Source organism: Anabrus simplex, chromosome 2 (assembly GCF_040414725.1).
Source record: "Anabrus simplex isolate iqAnaSimp1 chromosome 2, ASM4041472v1, whole genome shotgun sequence".
NCBI lineage: Eukaryota > Metazoa > Arthropoda > Insecta > Orthoptera > Tettigoniidae > Anabrus > Anabrus simplex.
The window spans coordinates 875826212-875844170 of NC_090266.1; positions in this window are offsets into that span (position 1 = coordinate 875826212).

The window sequence follows — 17959 nt, forward strand, 5'->3', positions numbered from 1 at the left end:
CCTTGGTAACGTTATTAAAAGTGAAAACAGGTTTTCGATATATTTAGGTATTTCTGCATGGCACGGACCACGGGCTACCCTACACTACGGAGCTGTCGCCGCGCCGGTCCAATATGCTATGCTATTACTTATTATGCAAGTGATGCAATAAGTCGTCGTCTTCATTCCCTGCCACTTTTCCCATATCCTAGTGCGCACGTGGGTACAATCTATGTCACACAAATGGACGTGGCCCTGCTTTACGACCGGTGCCTTTTCTAACTCTAACCGAGCGAGTTGGCCGTGCGATTAGGATCGCATAGCTGTGAGCTCGCATTCGGCACAGGTTGGGCTCGAAATCCACCGTCGGCAGTCCTGATAATGGTTTTTCCGAGGTTTCCCATTTTTCACACCAAGCAACTGCTGGGGCTCTAGCTTACTTAAGGCTACGGCCGCTTCCATCCCGGTGTCGATTACCTAGATGTTAGGCCCCTTTAAACAACAATCATCATCGTCATCATGTCCGACTCGTTGGGTGAATGGTCAGCGTACTGGTCTTTGGTTCAGAGGGTCCCGGGTTCGATTCCCGGCTGGGTCGGGGATTCATTGGTTAATTCCAATGGCCCGGGGGCTGGGTGTTTGTGCTGTCCTCAACATCCCTGCAACTCACACATCACACACAACACTATCCTCCACCACAATAACACGCAGTTACCTACACATGGCATATGCCGTCAACCCTCATCGCAGGGTCTGCCTTACAAGCGCTGCACTCGGGTAGAAATACCCACACGAAATTATTATTATTATTATTATTATTATTATTATTATTATTATTATTATTATTATTATTATTAGCTTCCTTCCCGGTGCTAACCCTTTCCCATACTTGCGTCGCCGAAAACATTCAGTGTGTTCCTGTGACATTAAACGACTAGCCAAAACAAACAAAACAAAAAACAAAGTAAAATCTAACTCAACCATATGTAGGAGCATGTATCCAACTCCTACATGTTTCTGTTGTGGTTGGCTGGCAGTGTAATGTGTTGTCTGTAAATGGTGAATTGTGTATTGACATCATGAAAACACCAGACGTATCGAAACTCCCTGACGCACCTAACAATAGAACCTCAGACCCTCGAACTGAAGACTACTATGCTGATAATTCAATTAAGGAGACAGACAAATGATGCAATAGATCATCTCGTGAAAATGTACTTCTCGCTAGAGTAGTTCATTGTCATTTCATTTGATCATCCGAGAAGTGCAGTAAATTTGTCGCTTAGGGTTGAGATATCGAATAACAATGCAGTCGGTTTACATTTAATAGCACTTAAAGTACAAAAGAGTCGTGTCAGTAGGTTTGTAAAACGTTATGGAACCACTTTCGGAACAAAATACTGTTACCTGAATGACGGTTTACCCACTGCATTATTATCAGTAGTCTCAAATCTCTATGTATAAAATAAGAGTTTTGTCTGTACATTGCTCAGAATTTGAAAAGAATGGTATTTCTGTATCGGTCATGTCCACAGTAACAACGAAATGCATTTTTTAATTTCCCGTAATTTCTGTCTGTCCGTATGTATTGAACCCATGACCTTTGTGCCCTAAGAATATTGTGTATTAAATTGTCAATTGGATAAGAAGTTCGATTCTTGACAGCATGGAATTGACTCGTGGCGAGGGGGTGATTACCTTCGGTCCCACGCTCTGGGATACGTGACGTCAGTCGCACGTGTCAACGGCGGAAGAATCTTAAGTCATTTTTGTGAACCATTTCAGAAGAGCACGTGTATATGGCGTGCCCAAGCCAAGTCGAAAATATAGTGCCTATCAAATGAGGTCATTTATCCCACAAATCGAACATGTACAAATTTTAAATGTCCATGAATACTACCGCCAGAAATGTAGCGAATATGTAGTCACCTTCAGAACTCTTGTAATTACAGTTTAGTTAAGTCAGAAAGGTTATAGGAATTTTCTTGGCGGCAAAGGGAGATGCCCGGAGAGAGGGGGTAGCTGCTATATATAAGAATATAAGCCCCTGCATTTTGTGTTAGGAAGCTGACGACAGAGGGTTGAGCTGCTCTGTGAAATCGAACGACAAAAGTAGACTAAGTTCAACCAACATATTTTAGCCATTGTTGCTGGGGTCTTGACTCCTTGTGGAGATAGTTTTCTTGAGTGGAAATAATTGTACCAGATAGGACGGTCAAAGTACCGAATAAATTCTTATGTGATAAATAAAGTAATTCGTGTGCGGAAATAATTACAGTCCATCGTGTGCGCTCAACAAGAACAAGTGAAGGGTATTTTCTTTTTTTTTATGCTTTATATCCAGGAAACCGGAAGAATAAAATGATCTGTAAAGCCAGAAATGTAAAAATGGCTAAATAAAAATGCCAGGGTCGCAGGTGAGCCCTATGATGAATACTGGCGTGACCACTTAAGGCATGTGACTTACCATCTTACCACCTATTATATCTTGTTTCATGATCTCTAAATATGTGTATTTGAAAGGGGTATATACGACGCAGTTGGTCGCCCCTATGTGGTTTTCGTAAATGTCAGAATACGACGAAAAAAGGGTCTTTTGTTTTATTTTCCACTTGGATAAATATTTGAAGTCTTGCGAGTGCCGTATTCTGTTGTAAAAAGTTATTAAATTGTGTTTCGAAGTGATATCACGTCCAATGTAGATCGTCATTTATTGCCTATATTTTGTGATGTCAAACTAAGATGTTCATTCGACGTAAAAATTTTATCTGAAATTTTGACGTAAATAATATAAGAAATCCATAGTTACCCATTTTCAATCGAGTGGAAGCGCGTTGTCGGGTGAGAGTATAGTGTGATGAATTTGGTCACGTTTTCCTAGGCCCATTTAAACTGTGTCTGACTGACAATATAAAAGGATTTAGTAGAAATTTCAATCATTTTCGTGAAAATCCAGTTATTAAATTCGATATCATTTTATGCGAAGTTATTCATTATTCAAGCACTGTGCGGTATTAGACGTCGTGGATTCTAGTAAGGATTTTATTCCAGTTCTTTTGTCAGTGATAGTCGTGAGTTTGGAAAACAGAGGTTAGTTTTGTCGTGTGAGTCGAGATGAGATTTGTGAATCAGGTTGAAGACCTGTCAATGAACCCGGGACTTGTGGAACCCCGAGGAAGGTTTTGTATAATGTTTGGGGATGAAAAGTAGAAGTAGGTTATCCATGGCGGTATTAATTTGCGACGTGTATAATTATTGTGGGCATTTTGAAGTATAATCTATGTGCATTTTGTTGGTTAGAAATATCGTATTTGTTTAATTATGTCGGCGGTGTTTAAAAGGGAGCATTCTGAGAAGCCAGTCAGGTAGAACGGACCAGATGTCCCGTGTCACTGGCAAGCGGGTTGGGGGCGAAATGCCGTCAGCTGACAGGGGTTCACCGCGGGGATAACAGGGCATGCAAAGTGTGTTACGCGTGGAATTGAGATTGTATTTCTCGGCAGGGATAACGTTAAATGTTGGATTTAGTTGGAATTTTCATCCGGGAATAACCTGAGTGTTATTAGACACTGTAATTTTGTTTAATTGGGGACGTAATGTGCATTTGATACGACGGACTTAGAGTATAATGAACAAGATTAGCTAAATTCAGGGTTGTCCAAAATATAGAGCGATGGTAGTGATGATTGTTTGCCTGCGAGGGGTGCGCAAACTTTATAAAATGTTATGACGAGATATGACATCGTAATTATATGGCGAGTTTCCTTTGGGTTATACGTAGATTATTAGGGTTATCCAAGTGTTAATAATGGCTAAGGTTAGATTAGATTTAAAGTGTGAGGTCATGAAACAAGATATAAACGGGACATGAATGATGTAATAGTTCTTTTTCAGCTATCGGAATCAACAGATAAACATCACAGGATGAATTTTTTTTACATCACAATCGCGTAGAAGTTGTGAAGAAACCAGATTTCGCGGAGATAGAATTTGTTGTCCTTTAAGATTTCATTAAATCATTTAAATTTATTTAATTATTAAATTTAGTGAAACCGCATTTTGAAATAACTTGAAATCAAGCGAATAACTTGGAGATGCATTCTAGAAATCTTAGTTTGTTTTCTGTAAATGTTAACGTAACGATTAAGGGGACATATCCGAAGGTAATGGATTTTACTGCCACAAAGTATTGTGAGCATTGCTATTGTTGTATTATTTAACGTTGATTGATTGAGCAGTGAAGGTGCTGGGGATAGTAAAGTGGAAACTTTGGTCATCAACCGATGTAACATAATTGTGTTTAGCTTTCAGCTTATAAACTTGGATGGTCACGGGGTCATCAACCTCAGTGACTTAGATTAGGGCCATATGCCACTGTAGCATCATTTTCCTTGCGGTCATCATCCACAATGACTTTAAAATAACTTCAACGTTTAGATGTCGGTCCATGACATAGTCGCAGGTCACATCGATTCAATTAAGGGCCCATGCCGTACAACCACTGTGTGGCACACACCGATTGGACTGCCTTAACCCTTAACTATTGACGTACATTTTCAGTGACATCAACATGGACGTGAGGTCACTGAGACCGCATGAAAATTAATTTGACTACGGAAGGGACGGTTAATGAGATAAATTGCTAGCTGCTTTTATTTGAATAATTACACTTTATTGAACCCAAAACCACAAAAATATTTTCCATTTGTTAATTTGTATAACCCTCATACCTTCAGATTGCAGTTGCAGCAATTTTCGTTATTCAGAATACACTGTTCCATTTAAACACACACATATCCTTTACACTATCAACAAAATTGACCCTAACTTGGGTATTAAAGATGTTTGATAACCACTGCACTGAAAATTAACGACACATTAGACTGATCTCTTGTTGGGGTGGAAATTGCAAGCACTGAACTTGGCCCTCAATGTTACTCTCACTCAACACATTCGAAGCAGATCTTCCTTGTACACTCCAAGCATACTGGTTTTTCACATCTGTAACACTTGTAATATGTTTTTCTCTTCTTTACTGGTGGGCACAGACGACAAGTTATCCGTTTTTCAAGCTTCTCCTCGGAAATGTTGATACGCTCCGCAGGGATGCTCAAAATTCTAGAGATAGCGCCTCGAATATCTCTTGGGATCCTGGGATTTGATAATCTTCTTATCATGTGTGGCCTAGTGAGTTGAGCAGCAAGTTCTTTCAGAAAATGTTGCCTGTTCATTTGGGGGCTCTCGCGATAGGACTGATGCAAGATATTCGCATTCACAGCTGCAATATCGACGATACGGAAGAAGACTGCCATCGGCCACCTTCTTGTTCTTCTACCTGTGCAGTAGTTGGCTGACATCTGATCCAAAGTATCTACTCCAGACTTCGTAGAATTATAAAACTGAATCATCTCTTCCTTCCCCGTGTCCGCATCAGTTGCTTTCCCATAGTGCATAGAGGATACTAACAAAACAGCTTTGTTTCTTTTCGGAACGTGTGAGAGAAGAGTTATGTCTTTCGTGAAGCCATACACAGAGGAACCGACCTTTCTCTGATTGGAAGGCAAGAAGTTAGTTGGAATTTCCTTCTTGTTCTTTCTTACTGTCCCAACATAAGTGAGTCCCCTTTTCCTCAGCTCCTGAACAAGCTCCACTGAGGTGAACCAATTGTCAGCTGTTATATTTCTATTTGTACCCTGTATTGGTTCCGATAAACGAAGAACTGCCTGAGTTGGCTTTGAAAATTTTCTGTCTTCCCTTGAAAGACCTATTCCATCAGTGTCCTTCCCTGCATAAATATATGCATTGTACAAATAACTATTTTTCGAATCGGTTAGGCACATCAATTTCACTCCATATTTCTCAGGCTTGTTCGGAATATACATTCTGAACTTACACCGACCTCTGAAACCAATTAGCATCTCATCTACTGTTGCATTTGTGCCAATGGAGTAACACCTTTGAGAGTTCTGAATCAACATATTCAGAAGCTCAGATATGGGTGCAATAGGATCTGTCTCTCTCCGCTGCGTTCTGTCTTCAGGATTGTCAAAACGCAGGCTGCACAGGAGAATGGAAAACCTTGTACCTGACATCACAACACGAAATATTTCACGGCCCGTACCGTCAGCTGCGAAGACTGAAGCGATGTCCTCTTTGTTAGATTTGAAAACCGCCGAATAAATAAGAAGGCCTAGAAAAGCTTTCATTTCAACTGCGTCAACATTTTGTAATTCTGGTCGGGTAGACTTTCGGTAATTACTTCTCATTGCACTGAGTTTCACATTTGTCCATCGCACTAGTAAGTTCACAATTTCTTCACTAAATATTAGTGTCCATGCCGTAACAGGATCCACACTGTTTCCAACTCGAGCTGAAGGGCGCAAACCGGGAAGGTGAATCACGATATTGTGACGAGGTGTACGCACATTCTGTGGAGGTTCCGCAGACGACCATTTGTACCTATTTCTACCATAAAAACACTTAGAACGTGAATCATCAGGCAGTAGCGCGGAACTTTCATCTTCTTCTCCCTCTCCTTCAGTCTCAGTATCGGTATTGTGATCACTCTCTATTTCACTATCACCATCGTCCACATCACTCATGTCTTCTTCAAACCACTCGGTAATTGTTCCTTCGTAATTTGCATCACATGTTCGGACACTCGCCAAAGTACCTGCACGCTGACTCATTGCTACACACAGCACTATCAACTGAAGACTGCTTCAAACCATGGACGTGCGGTCACCCAGGCCGCTACGAAACTCATCAGCTTCTTATCGCAGCTGCACGGTTATTTATGACAGATAAGATAAATACAGTGGAGAGGTCATCTTAAAATGGAAAGGTACTGCAAGCAAATATACTGGCAGGGCGATAAGCGAGGTGTGGCACGTGTTTACTTTTCCACCGCGGTCATGTTGACCGCACGTCCATAGTTAAGGGTTAATTATACCCAGAGTCCAGAGTTCGTGTTACGAGGGCTGGACCATAACGAATCACTGTGATGGTACATGTAGTCTCACATGGAAGCCGAATTTGAGGATTTCCAGACTTTCCTTTCTCTATTTAATAATTGAGACAATGGTTTCTAGTAAGAATGCCCATCAGGCAGTTACTTCAAAGACTCACACCAGTGTTCTGACCCTCTATGTAAAGTAATTGTGGTGTCCAGTGGACACGATTGAGTTGATTGATACCGGGGATATAGCAAAAATGCTACATGAAGAAATTTAATAAATAGGAACATTTTAAACCAACCTTTCATTTGAGTAGATAGATTAGAATTACTGAACCCTACCTTTACCTCAGCAAGTGACGAAGAACCCGATACGACCCAAGAGACAGATCTCATGAACGTTTGCTGATAGGTAAGAAAGGTAGGTATCCTGCAATATGGACCAAAAGGGTTCAGTATGTATGTATGTATGTACACGCATCACGAGAAAACGGATGAAGAGAATTTAATGAAAACCGGCATGTAAAGTCGAGTGATGAACCATTACAATCTAGGCTATAAAGTATTTTATTCACGCTGAGTGAAATGGTAGTTTAGGGGAAGGCCTGAAATTTAATTCTCAAATATATATATTATTACTGGTCGTGTCATGATGAAAATCGGTATGCAAAGTCGGGGTAATAAGTCGATATAATCTAGGCCATAAATAATTGTATTCACGCTGAGTGAAATGGCAGTTTAGAGGAATGACTAAAATTTAATTTTCAAATATTTATATTATTAGTGGTCGTATCTTAATGGAAATCGGCAGACAAAGATGAGAAATAAGTCGCTACAATATAGGCTATACATAATTGTATTCACTCTGGGAAGAATGGTAGTTTAGGGGAAGGCCTAACATTTTATTTACCGAGCTCGATAGCTGCAGTCGCTTAAGTGCGGATAGTATCCAGTAATCGGGAGATAGTGAATTCGAGCCCCACTGTCGGCAGCCCTGAAGATGGTTTTCCGTGGTTTCCCATTTTCACATCAGGCAAATGCTGGGGCTGTACCTTAATAAGGCCACAGTCGCTTCCTTCCCATTCCTGGGCCTTTCCTATACCATCGTCGCCATAAGACCTATCCGTGTCGGTGCGACGTAAAACAAATAGCAAAAAAAATTAATTCTCAAATATTTATTATATTAGTGGTCGTATCTTCACGAAAATTGGTATGCAAAGTCGTAGAATAAGTCGCTATAATCTAGGCCATCAATAATTTTATTCTCTCTTAGTGAAATGGTAGTTTAGGGGAAGGCCTGAAATGTAATTATCAAATAAGTTATTTATGTTATTAGTGGTCGTATTCGTAAATACTACATAACTAACATAAATTTAATTATGACGTAAGTTAGTAGTAGTTATGTAAGAAGTTATTAAATTTCCGATCACTTATGTCTTATACATTGTTACCGTACCGCATATAATCACAGGGATTTTTGTTACTAAGTCCATATCAGCGCCGAGTCACGAGAAAATGGGTTAACAGAATTTAGTGAAAATATGTATGTAAAGTCTGAGAATAAGGAACTACAGTCTACGATATAAATAATTTTGTAAGACGCCCTAATATCACAGAGTCGAAAGAAAATTAATGTGAAGGCCTGCAATATAGAAAGCTCATAAACTTTATCAACAATAACATTACATTGACCATTGTTTGTTGTGATGTGCTTTTTGTCTTCAGTTTCCACTCATCCCCGATAGACAGGATTACTGCAGCGTACCGAGGTTTTTAAAATTTGCTTTACGTCGCACCGATATAGGTAAGTTTTATGCCGACGATGGGATAGGAAAGGAATAGGGGTGTGAAGGAAGCGGCCCAGGCTTTAATTAAGGTACAGTTTAGTGTGACTGGTGTGAAAATGGGAAACCACGGCCATCTTCAGGTATGCCGGCAGTGGGGTTCGAATCCACTATCTCCCGGATGCAAGCTCACAGCTGAGCGCAACTAACCACACGGCCAACTCGCCTGGTCGTACCGAGTGTAACAGCCTGCCTGTATATTGGCGGGAAGTAGCTGGGGAGTTAGAGAACTTTCTTCTTTAGCATGCCATTCCTCTGGTTCATACATTGTCTGATATTAGTGGTACGTAACACACTGGTTCATCATAGCATTCGAGCTATTCAATCCCTGATTGGAATGAGTAGTGTGCATATTTATCGCAATAATGACAGAGGAGTGTTCACGGCAGTCTGCGACCTGGTTATTCCAGCTCTGGAACTTTGGACTGTTAGATCGGCACCGTAGTATTGTTCGTTGAAAGTGAGAAAATGTGCGGTTTTTCATTTGATCGAGTATTTTATATGATAACATTGATGTCAATCGCTACATTCCCACTGACGTTTTTGTAATGACCTATGTTGAATTCAGTTAGGAAAACCACCAAGTCAGTCTTTGTGAGAATCCCGTAGCGAAGCACGGATACACTAGCTAGTTTGAAATAAATGAGCATTGTAAAACAATGTTAATGAACACAATGGGGTCTATAGGGCATAATCAACAACACGTATCGAAATATTCCCGACGGACATTTGCCTAACAAATACTCGACCTAGAATCGAACCTTAACTTGAGAAGCTCTCCTATGTAGTGAGGGAGTTGGTCACGTTTTATGAAGTAAATGAACTGAGTGTCATCGTTACTGACTTCTTCCCACGGCTGCCGAGTTTCCAATTCCGGTCAATGCAAAGGGATTGTGGAAATGCTAAGTCACGATTTTAGGATTCGAGCTCCACATACAACTGGCCGTGGCTATGATCACGATATCATCTCTCACGTAAAACTAAACCTGGGTTTTCTTTTTGATTATATAGAAACTTCTATTAAAAGGAATGAAGACAGAACTGAGAAAGGAGAGTTTCAATGTTTAACACTATATCTCATACACAACACATTGCTAAAATATCAAACATATTATGAAACGGACTCCACTCACCTCCGCCTTTACCCGTAAAAAAATGCTCACTTCTTCTTGCTGGCTTTGGTTCCACACTCCACGGCGAGTGCAGTATTGCTGCCAGCTGATATTGCTTCACCAACTGATGGATGGTGTCATCGCTGCCACTCATTCTACTTCTACGATCTTCCAGCATGTTCTCCTCGTGTGTGTGTCATAACTAGACCTCGGATTTTAGGCAAAACCCTATTTTGTTCCTGAAGAGATAACTTAAAACTGGCATGAATCAGAGTTTTACATTTTGGAGAGTCCACTGTCAGTTCAGCCTGTAAAATACGCCCTCAGTTCCTACGGCAAATGATATTTGGTGATTGATTATTTATTTTCTAACACTCATTTGAACCCAATACCGAAGAATTTGAATGTTTTAAACCCTATCTTATTTAACATCTGGGATGTAAGACCGACCAACCTGTGAAATTTTGATTTTGTAGGTCGAGCAGTAATGGAGGAACGAATACTTGTCATAAGGGGTGAATGTTCTTAAATATTTATTAACACCTGGGATATCGAAGACATCCTTCATTAAAAAAATAAGTTCGTGTCTGAAACGGTTTCTAAAGAATGGATATTGTGTTTTTGTGAGTCAACAACCATCCGAACCCCTTAGGGTAGAAATATTTTGATGTACACGACATTTTACACCTAGGACATAAAAGTAGACCCTTTTTGTAAAATTACAACTTCCTACGTCAAACGGTTTTGGAAGGATGAAGAATTTCGTTTGCAGAGCTGACCTCATTTAAGATTTTAGGGGTGGAACGTATAAAAGTATTTCCTATTTCACACCTAGGATTTAAAATATATACCACTATTTGGAATTTTGCCTTCGTACGTTAAACCGTTTCGGAAGAAGGAATGAATATATTTGTTTTCGGATCTTAACCCCCATTTAACTCTCTGATATGTTAAATTTGTTTCAAACCTTCTGTTATTTATTACCTAGGATACCATTTGAAATATTAACTCCGTAATTCAAGCGGTTTCATGTAAATGCATATTTTTGTCATCATTCCTCATCCCCATTCAAAACCCCTTAGTGGTGCATTGTTTTAAGTCCACTTCTTATTCGTATCCTCATAAATATAATTCAACTACTTTTACACCCCGCTTAATTTTATTCCATCCCCACCCCAAAATACGTGTTTCTTTATTTTTAAAGGAGCTTCCAAATACCAATGTTTACGTCCGTAACATCCTTCGTTTTTTGAGATATAAGTATCCTCACACAAAGAATTCAACTCATTTTACAATCCATTTATACTCCCCCCCCCCAATTAATTGGATTTTCCGAAAACAAAAGAATACAGTATTCTTAATATTTAAAGGACGTTCCAAATACAAATTTTCATTTCTGTAAAATCTTCAGTTTTGATATATAAGTATCGTCATAAAATGAATTTAACCCCTTTTTCAGTCTTTTCTACAACTCCACCCCTTAAGTTTTCCGAAAACAAAAAATACACGTTACTTTATTTTTAAATTAAAAACACCAATATTTACGCCTGTAATATGTTATGTTTTTGAGATATAATGTAGATACGCTTACTTTAAAAATTCACCCCACTTAAACACTTCCCCTTAAGTCGAATTTCAAAAAACAAATTATGCATGTTTCTTTACTTTTACAGGAGATTCCAAATACCAATTTTCACGTCTGTAACATCTTCCGTATTTGATACATAAGTATCTACATAAAAATAATTCAACACTTTCTTCATGTCTTTTCATCCACCCCACCCTCTTAATTGGATTTTCCGAAAACAAAAAGAATAATGGTTTCTTTATTTTTAAAGAAAATTATAAATACAAATTTTCCTGTCTGTAACGTCTTCATTTTCTGAGATATAAATATCCTCAAAAAATAATTCAACCCCTTCTTCAGTCCTTTCTTACAACCCAACCCCCACCCCGCATTTATTGGATTTTCTGAAAACAAAGAATGCTTGTTTAGTTATTCTTAAAGGAGATTCCAAATTCCAATTTTCACGTCTGTAATATGTTAAGTATTTGAGATGTACTGTAGATATGGTCATTTTAAAATCTAAACACCTTTAACACTTCCCCTTAAGTAGATTTTCAGAAAACAAATTATGCGTGTTCCTTTACTTTGCAGGAGATTCCAAATACTAATTTTCACGTCTGTAACATGTTACGTTTTTTAGATATACTAATTTAAAAAATTCCCCCTTCTTGCCACTCCTGTTCACCCCATTAAGTAGATTTTCAAAAGAAAAGTACGTTGAGCCCATAATTCTACATTGCTGAAAGCACCTTCGCACGGCTTTCTGGGAGAAATAAACGCCCATCCATTTTTGTTGCAAGTTCACCTCGTCTTCCGTGGCTTGTCAACTCACAGCAGGAGACGATTTCCAAAATGTCGAACGAGGTCGGAACATTTCGGAAGACCTCGGGAAATTACTAATGAATTACTAATGAATGGCTATATCATTGTGAGAGATTTCGGCACTGTCATTAGCGAGGAAGTAATTAATTACAATTTTGGGAAAAGTTTAATGAAGCTAACTTCTCAGGGTGGAAATGTATTTAATAATGCTCAGAGAGAAGTTAGCATACAGTAGCAGTTCAAGGACATAGGACAAAATACTCTGGAATCGTCGTACAAGGAATTAATTAATTAATTACGCCCGTGAAAGAAGCAGGAGAAATCAGAGAACAACACCATTGTGATTTGAAAAATACGTGGAATCTCTGGGGTGAGTCTCAAAGAAATCGGTCCAGCGGTCATCATATGGAACGACTGCAAAATGATAGATAATGCAGTATACCACGTCAATAGAGAATACATAAATACCCCGACCACAAAGCATTCAGTGGTCCGAGAGGACGAACCTGCGTCAATTGATATCGAGAAGAGGACTTCCAAAATTTAAAGTGTGGGAGATACGAGTAGACTGAGGAATCTTAACAGCCGTTTGGCTTGAGCGACGAAAATTTTACAAAAATTGTAATGGGGAGTGGAGATGACTTAGGTATTTAAACATTGTTATTTACGACATCCATCCCGGTAGGTGGGAATATCATAGGAATTTGTAGGATTCATGATATTGTGCATAGAAAGACAGCGAAATCACAGATAGCTCTTTGATAATTTGTAAGGGAGAACTGTTGGGTTCCGGGAGAGATAGCATTATTGTCCCACGGTCATCCACATCTGGGAATACTTGTGAAGGATTAAATTGAGATAATAATAATGCAATAAGCAGTTAGGTAAGCGAGATTAGCTGTTTATATCGAAATCCAGTGAAGCAGGGTAAAGTTTGGCATTTTGGAAATTTAATTTTTGTGACACCGTGCATTTGTGATATAAAATTACGGCATTCTATTTTGCTCCTGAGGTCTAGAAAATTTTCGAGAAGTTAATTTTGAGATCATTATAATTTGGTTTGTTTAGGTGATCGTTTGTACTTAAAAGTTTTCGAGCAAGAAGAAAATAGAAATAAAATATTATGAGAATAACTGGGAAGAAGTTAAACGAAGAGTAAGCCTGTATTTTATGAGTGATATGTAATAAACAGGATTCCGATGATAATAGGCCTTGTAGTTCGATGGAGAGGAATTTTTGTGACATGGTGTATATGTAGACGTGTAATACTTCTGAGACAGGCTGTATAAGAAGAGCGATGTCCTGTAGCGATCCAGAACGATTGAAAAATGAAAGGCTTGTTACATCCCTTACGTCGATTTCCGAAAAACATAAACAAATGCGTGTTTCTTTACTTTTAAAGGAGATTCCACATACCAATTTTCACATCTTTAACATCTTTAGTTTTTGAGATATAAGTATCCTCATCAACGTAATTCAACTCCTTTTCACCCCCCCCCCTCCTTCCTATCCGTTAAGCTGATTCCCTCGTTCCCAAAAGTGCGTGTTTCTTTATTTTTAAAGGAGATTGCAAATACCAATTTTCACGTCTGTAACATCTTTAGTTGTTGAGATATAAATATCCTCATACAAAGAATTCAACTAATTTTTCAATTCATTCAACCACCCTTAAGTGGATTTTCCGAAGACAAAAGAACACGTGTTCCTTTACTTTGAAAGAAGATTCCAAATACAAATGTTCATGCATCTAACACCTTCAGTTTTTGAGATATAAGTATCCTTATAAAAATAATTCAAAACCTTTTTCACCCCAGCCCGTTAAGTTGGTCCCCCCCTCAAAAAATGCGTGTTTCTTTATTTTTAAAGGAGATTCCAAATATAAATTTTCACGTGTGTAACATCTTTAGTTTTTGAGATACAAGTATCCTCATACAAAGAAATCAAATAATTTTTTAATTAATTCAACCCCCTTAAGTGGATTTTCCAAAGACAAAAGATTACGTATTTCTTTACTTTGAAAAAATTCCAAATACAAATTTTCATGTCTGTAACATCTCGAGTTCTTGAGATATAAGTATCCTCATGAAAAGAATTCAACTCCTTTTTCAATCCAACCCCGCCCCTTAAGTTGGTTTCACCACACCCAAAACATGCGTGTTTCTTTATTTTTCAAGGAGATTCCAAATACCGATTTCCACGTCTGCAACCTTCAGTTCTGAGATATAAGTTTCTCCAGAAAAAGAATTCAATTTCTTTCACTTCCTTTCACCCTCCTCACTTAAGTGAATTTTCCAAAAATATACAGTACCCGTTTCTTTAAAAGAGCTTCCAAATACGAATATCACGACTGTAACAACTTCCGTTTTTGATATACATGTATCCTAGTAAAAGGAATTCATCTACGTTTTAATCCCCCCCCCTCTAAAAAGTTGCTTCCCCCCTCCAAAATGCTTGTTTCTTTATTTCTACAGGAGATTCCAAATAAAAGTTTTCAGGGTTGTATCATCTTTAGATTTTTTCGTGTATACATTCATACAAATAATTCAACTAATTTTTATATCCTTTCAACCGCTCCCCCCCCCCCCACGTTAAGGGTTTTTCCGAAAACAAAAGAATTCGTGTTTCCTTATTTTTAAAGGAGATTCCAAATACCAATTTTCACCTCTGCAACATGTTATGTTTTGAGGTATACTGTAGATATGCTCATTTTAAAAATTCACCCCTTTTTAGTTCCCCTTAAGAGGATTTTCCGAAGAAAATACTTATGGTTTCTTTACATTTACAGGAAATTCCAAATACCACTTTTCAAATCTATATATATAAAATAGCTTGTCCTGACTGACTGACTGACTGACTCATCATCGCCGAGCCAAAACTACTGGACATAATGAAATGAAATTTTGGGGATACATTCATATTAAGATGTAGGTGCTCGCTAAGAGAGTATTTTTGGATATTCCGTTGCTAAGGGGTTGAAAAGGGGGGGTGAAGTTTTAAAATGAGTGCACTTATATCTCAAAACTTTAAAAGTTTACAAATGTAAATATTGGTATTTAGAATCTTCTTTGAAAATAAGGAAACACGTATTTTTTTGTTTTCAGAAAATCCCAATAGGACGGGTGAAGAAGGGTGAAAAATGGGTTGAGTGCCTTTAATGAGGATACCGGTACTTATATCTCAGAAACTGAAGATATTACAGACCTGAAAATTGGTACTTTTGATCTCTTTTAAAAATAAAGAAACACGTATTTTTTGTTTTTGGAAAATCCAATTAATGAGAGGGTGAAAAGGGGGTGAATTTTTAAAATGAGTGAATCTATATCTCCAAACTTTTAAAGTTTGCAGATGTAAAAATGGGTATTTAGAATCTTCATTAAACATAAAGGAACACGTATTTTTTTGTTTTCGGAAAATCAAATAGGAGGGGTGAAAAGGGGTGAAAAAGGGGTTGAATGCCTTTGATGAGGCTACTTATATTTCAGAAACTGAAGATATTACAGACCTGAAAATTGGTGTTTGGGATCTCCTTTAAAAATAAAGAAACACGTATTTTTTTGTTTTTGGAAAATCCAACTAATGGGGTGGGGGTGAAAGGGGGTGATTTTTAAAATGAGTGTATCTATATCTCAAAACTGTTACAGTTTGTAGATGTAAAAATTGGTATTAGAATCTCCTTTAAAAATAAAGAAACACGTATTCTTTTGTTTTCGGAAAATCCCAATAGGAAGGGTGTAAAAGGGTGAATAATGGGTTGAATGCCTTTAATGAGGCTACTTATATTTCAGAACCTGAAGATATTACAGACCTGAAAATTGGTATTCGGGATCTACTTTAAATGTAAAGAAACACGTATTTTTTCGTTTTTGGGAAATCCAAATATTGAGGGGTGAAAATGGGGGTGAATTTTTTAAAATGAATGTGTCTACATCTTAAAAATTTTAAAATATACAGATGTAAAAATTGGTAGTTAGAATCTCCTCTAAAAATAAAGGAACACGTATTTTTTGTTTCCTGTAAATCCCAATAGGAGGGGTGTAAAAGGGTGAAAAATTGGCTGAATGCCTTTAATGAGGATACATATATCTCAGAAACGGAAGATATTACAGAACTGAAAATTTGTGTATGGGATCTCCTTTAAAAATAAAGAAACACGTATTTTTTTAGTTTTTGGAAAATCCTATTAATGGCGGTTAAACAGAAGTGACAAATTGAGGTGAATTTTTTGAAAGATTACCTTGGAAACGTAAAATGTTACAGACGTAAAAAGTGGGTGTTTGGAATCTCCTGTAAATGTAAAGAAACATAGGTGATTTGTTTTTGGAAACTCCACTTTAGGGGAACCCAAAAGGGGTAAAATTTTAAAATGATAATTTTTACAGTATATCTAAAAAACTTAACATGTTACAGAAGTGAAAAATGGTATTTTTATCTCTATTAAACATAAAGAAACGTGTATTTTTAATTTTCGGAAATACCACTTGGGTGGAGGGGGGGTGAAAGTGACTGAAAATGGTGTTGAATTCTTTTAATTAGATTACTGATATCTTAAAAATGAAGATGTTACAGACGTGAAATTTGATATTTGCAATCTGCTTTAAAAGTAAAGAAACACGTATTCTCGGAAAATCCAATGAAGCGGGGGGAGGGCGTGAAAGAATTGAAAAATTAATTGACTTTAATTGTATGAGAATACATACATCTAATAAAAACTAAAGTTGTTACAGACGTGAAAATTCGTATTTGGATCCCCTTTAAAAACAAAACAAAAAACGCGTTTTGGGGGGGAAACCATCTTGGGGGGGGGGGGGGGGAGTGTAAAGGAGTTGAATTCCTTTCATGAGGACACATAAATCAAAAAGTGAAGAAGTTAGAGTCGTGATAATTGGTATTTAGAAGATCCTTCACTATTAAAGAAACAAGTATTTTTTGCGGGAAAATTCACTTATTGGGGGTGAGTAGTTTGAATTGAAGTGACAAAAGTAAATTATATTTATGGGGATACTTATATCTCAAAACTGAAGGTAATAGACGTGAACACTGGTGTTTGGAATCTCCCTTAAACATAAAGAAACACGCCTTCTTTTAATTTGGGGGGGGGGGGGGGTTGGCCGTAAAAACTAACGGCGGTGGGGTGTAAAAGGAGGTGAGACCAATTGATTTTACTGTTCTTAATGTACTTATAAGGATCCTCCGTTGCTCAGGCGGCAGCCCGCCGGCCTCTCACAGTTGGGTTCCGTGGTTCAAATCTCGGTAACTCCATGTGACATTCGTGCTGGACAAAACGGAGGTGGGACAGGTTTTTCTCCGGATACTCCGGTTTTCCCTGTCATCATTTATCCCAGCAACACATAATAATAATAATAATAATAATAATAATAATAATAATAATAATAATAATAATAATAATAATAATAACATTAATAATAATAATAATAATAATAATAATAATAATAATGTTCCGGACCGTCGTCAGATGTGCGGACCGCGCTGGAAACGGCTCCTGGACGGGTAATGACTAAGAATGCAGTCCGGCCGCGGGTTCAGTGCCGCCAAGGCACCCAATATGACACCACGCCGGATCTCCTGAAGGATTTTATCCAGATTAAAAATGATTATAGGAAAATACGGTATGGCAAAGATTTACGGACCCAACTGACCGGGATGAATACCTGAGCTTAGC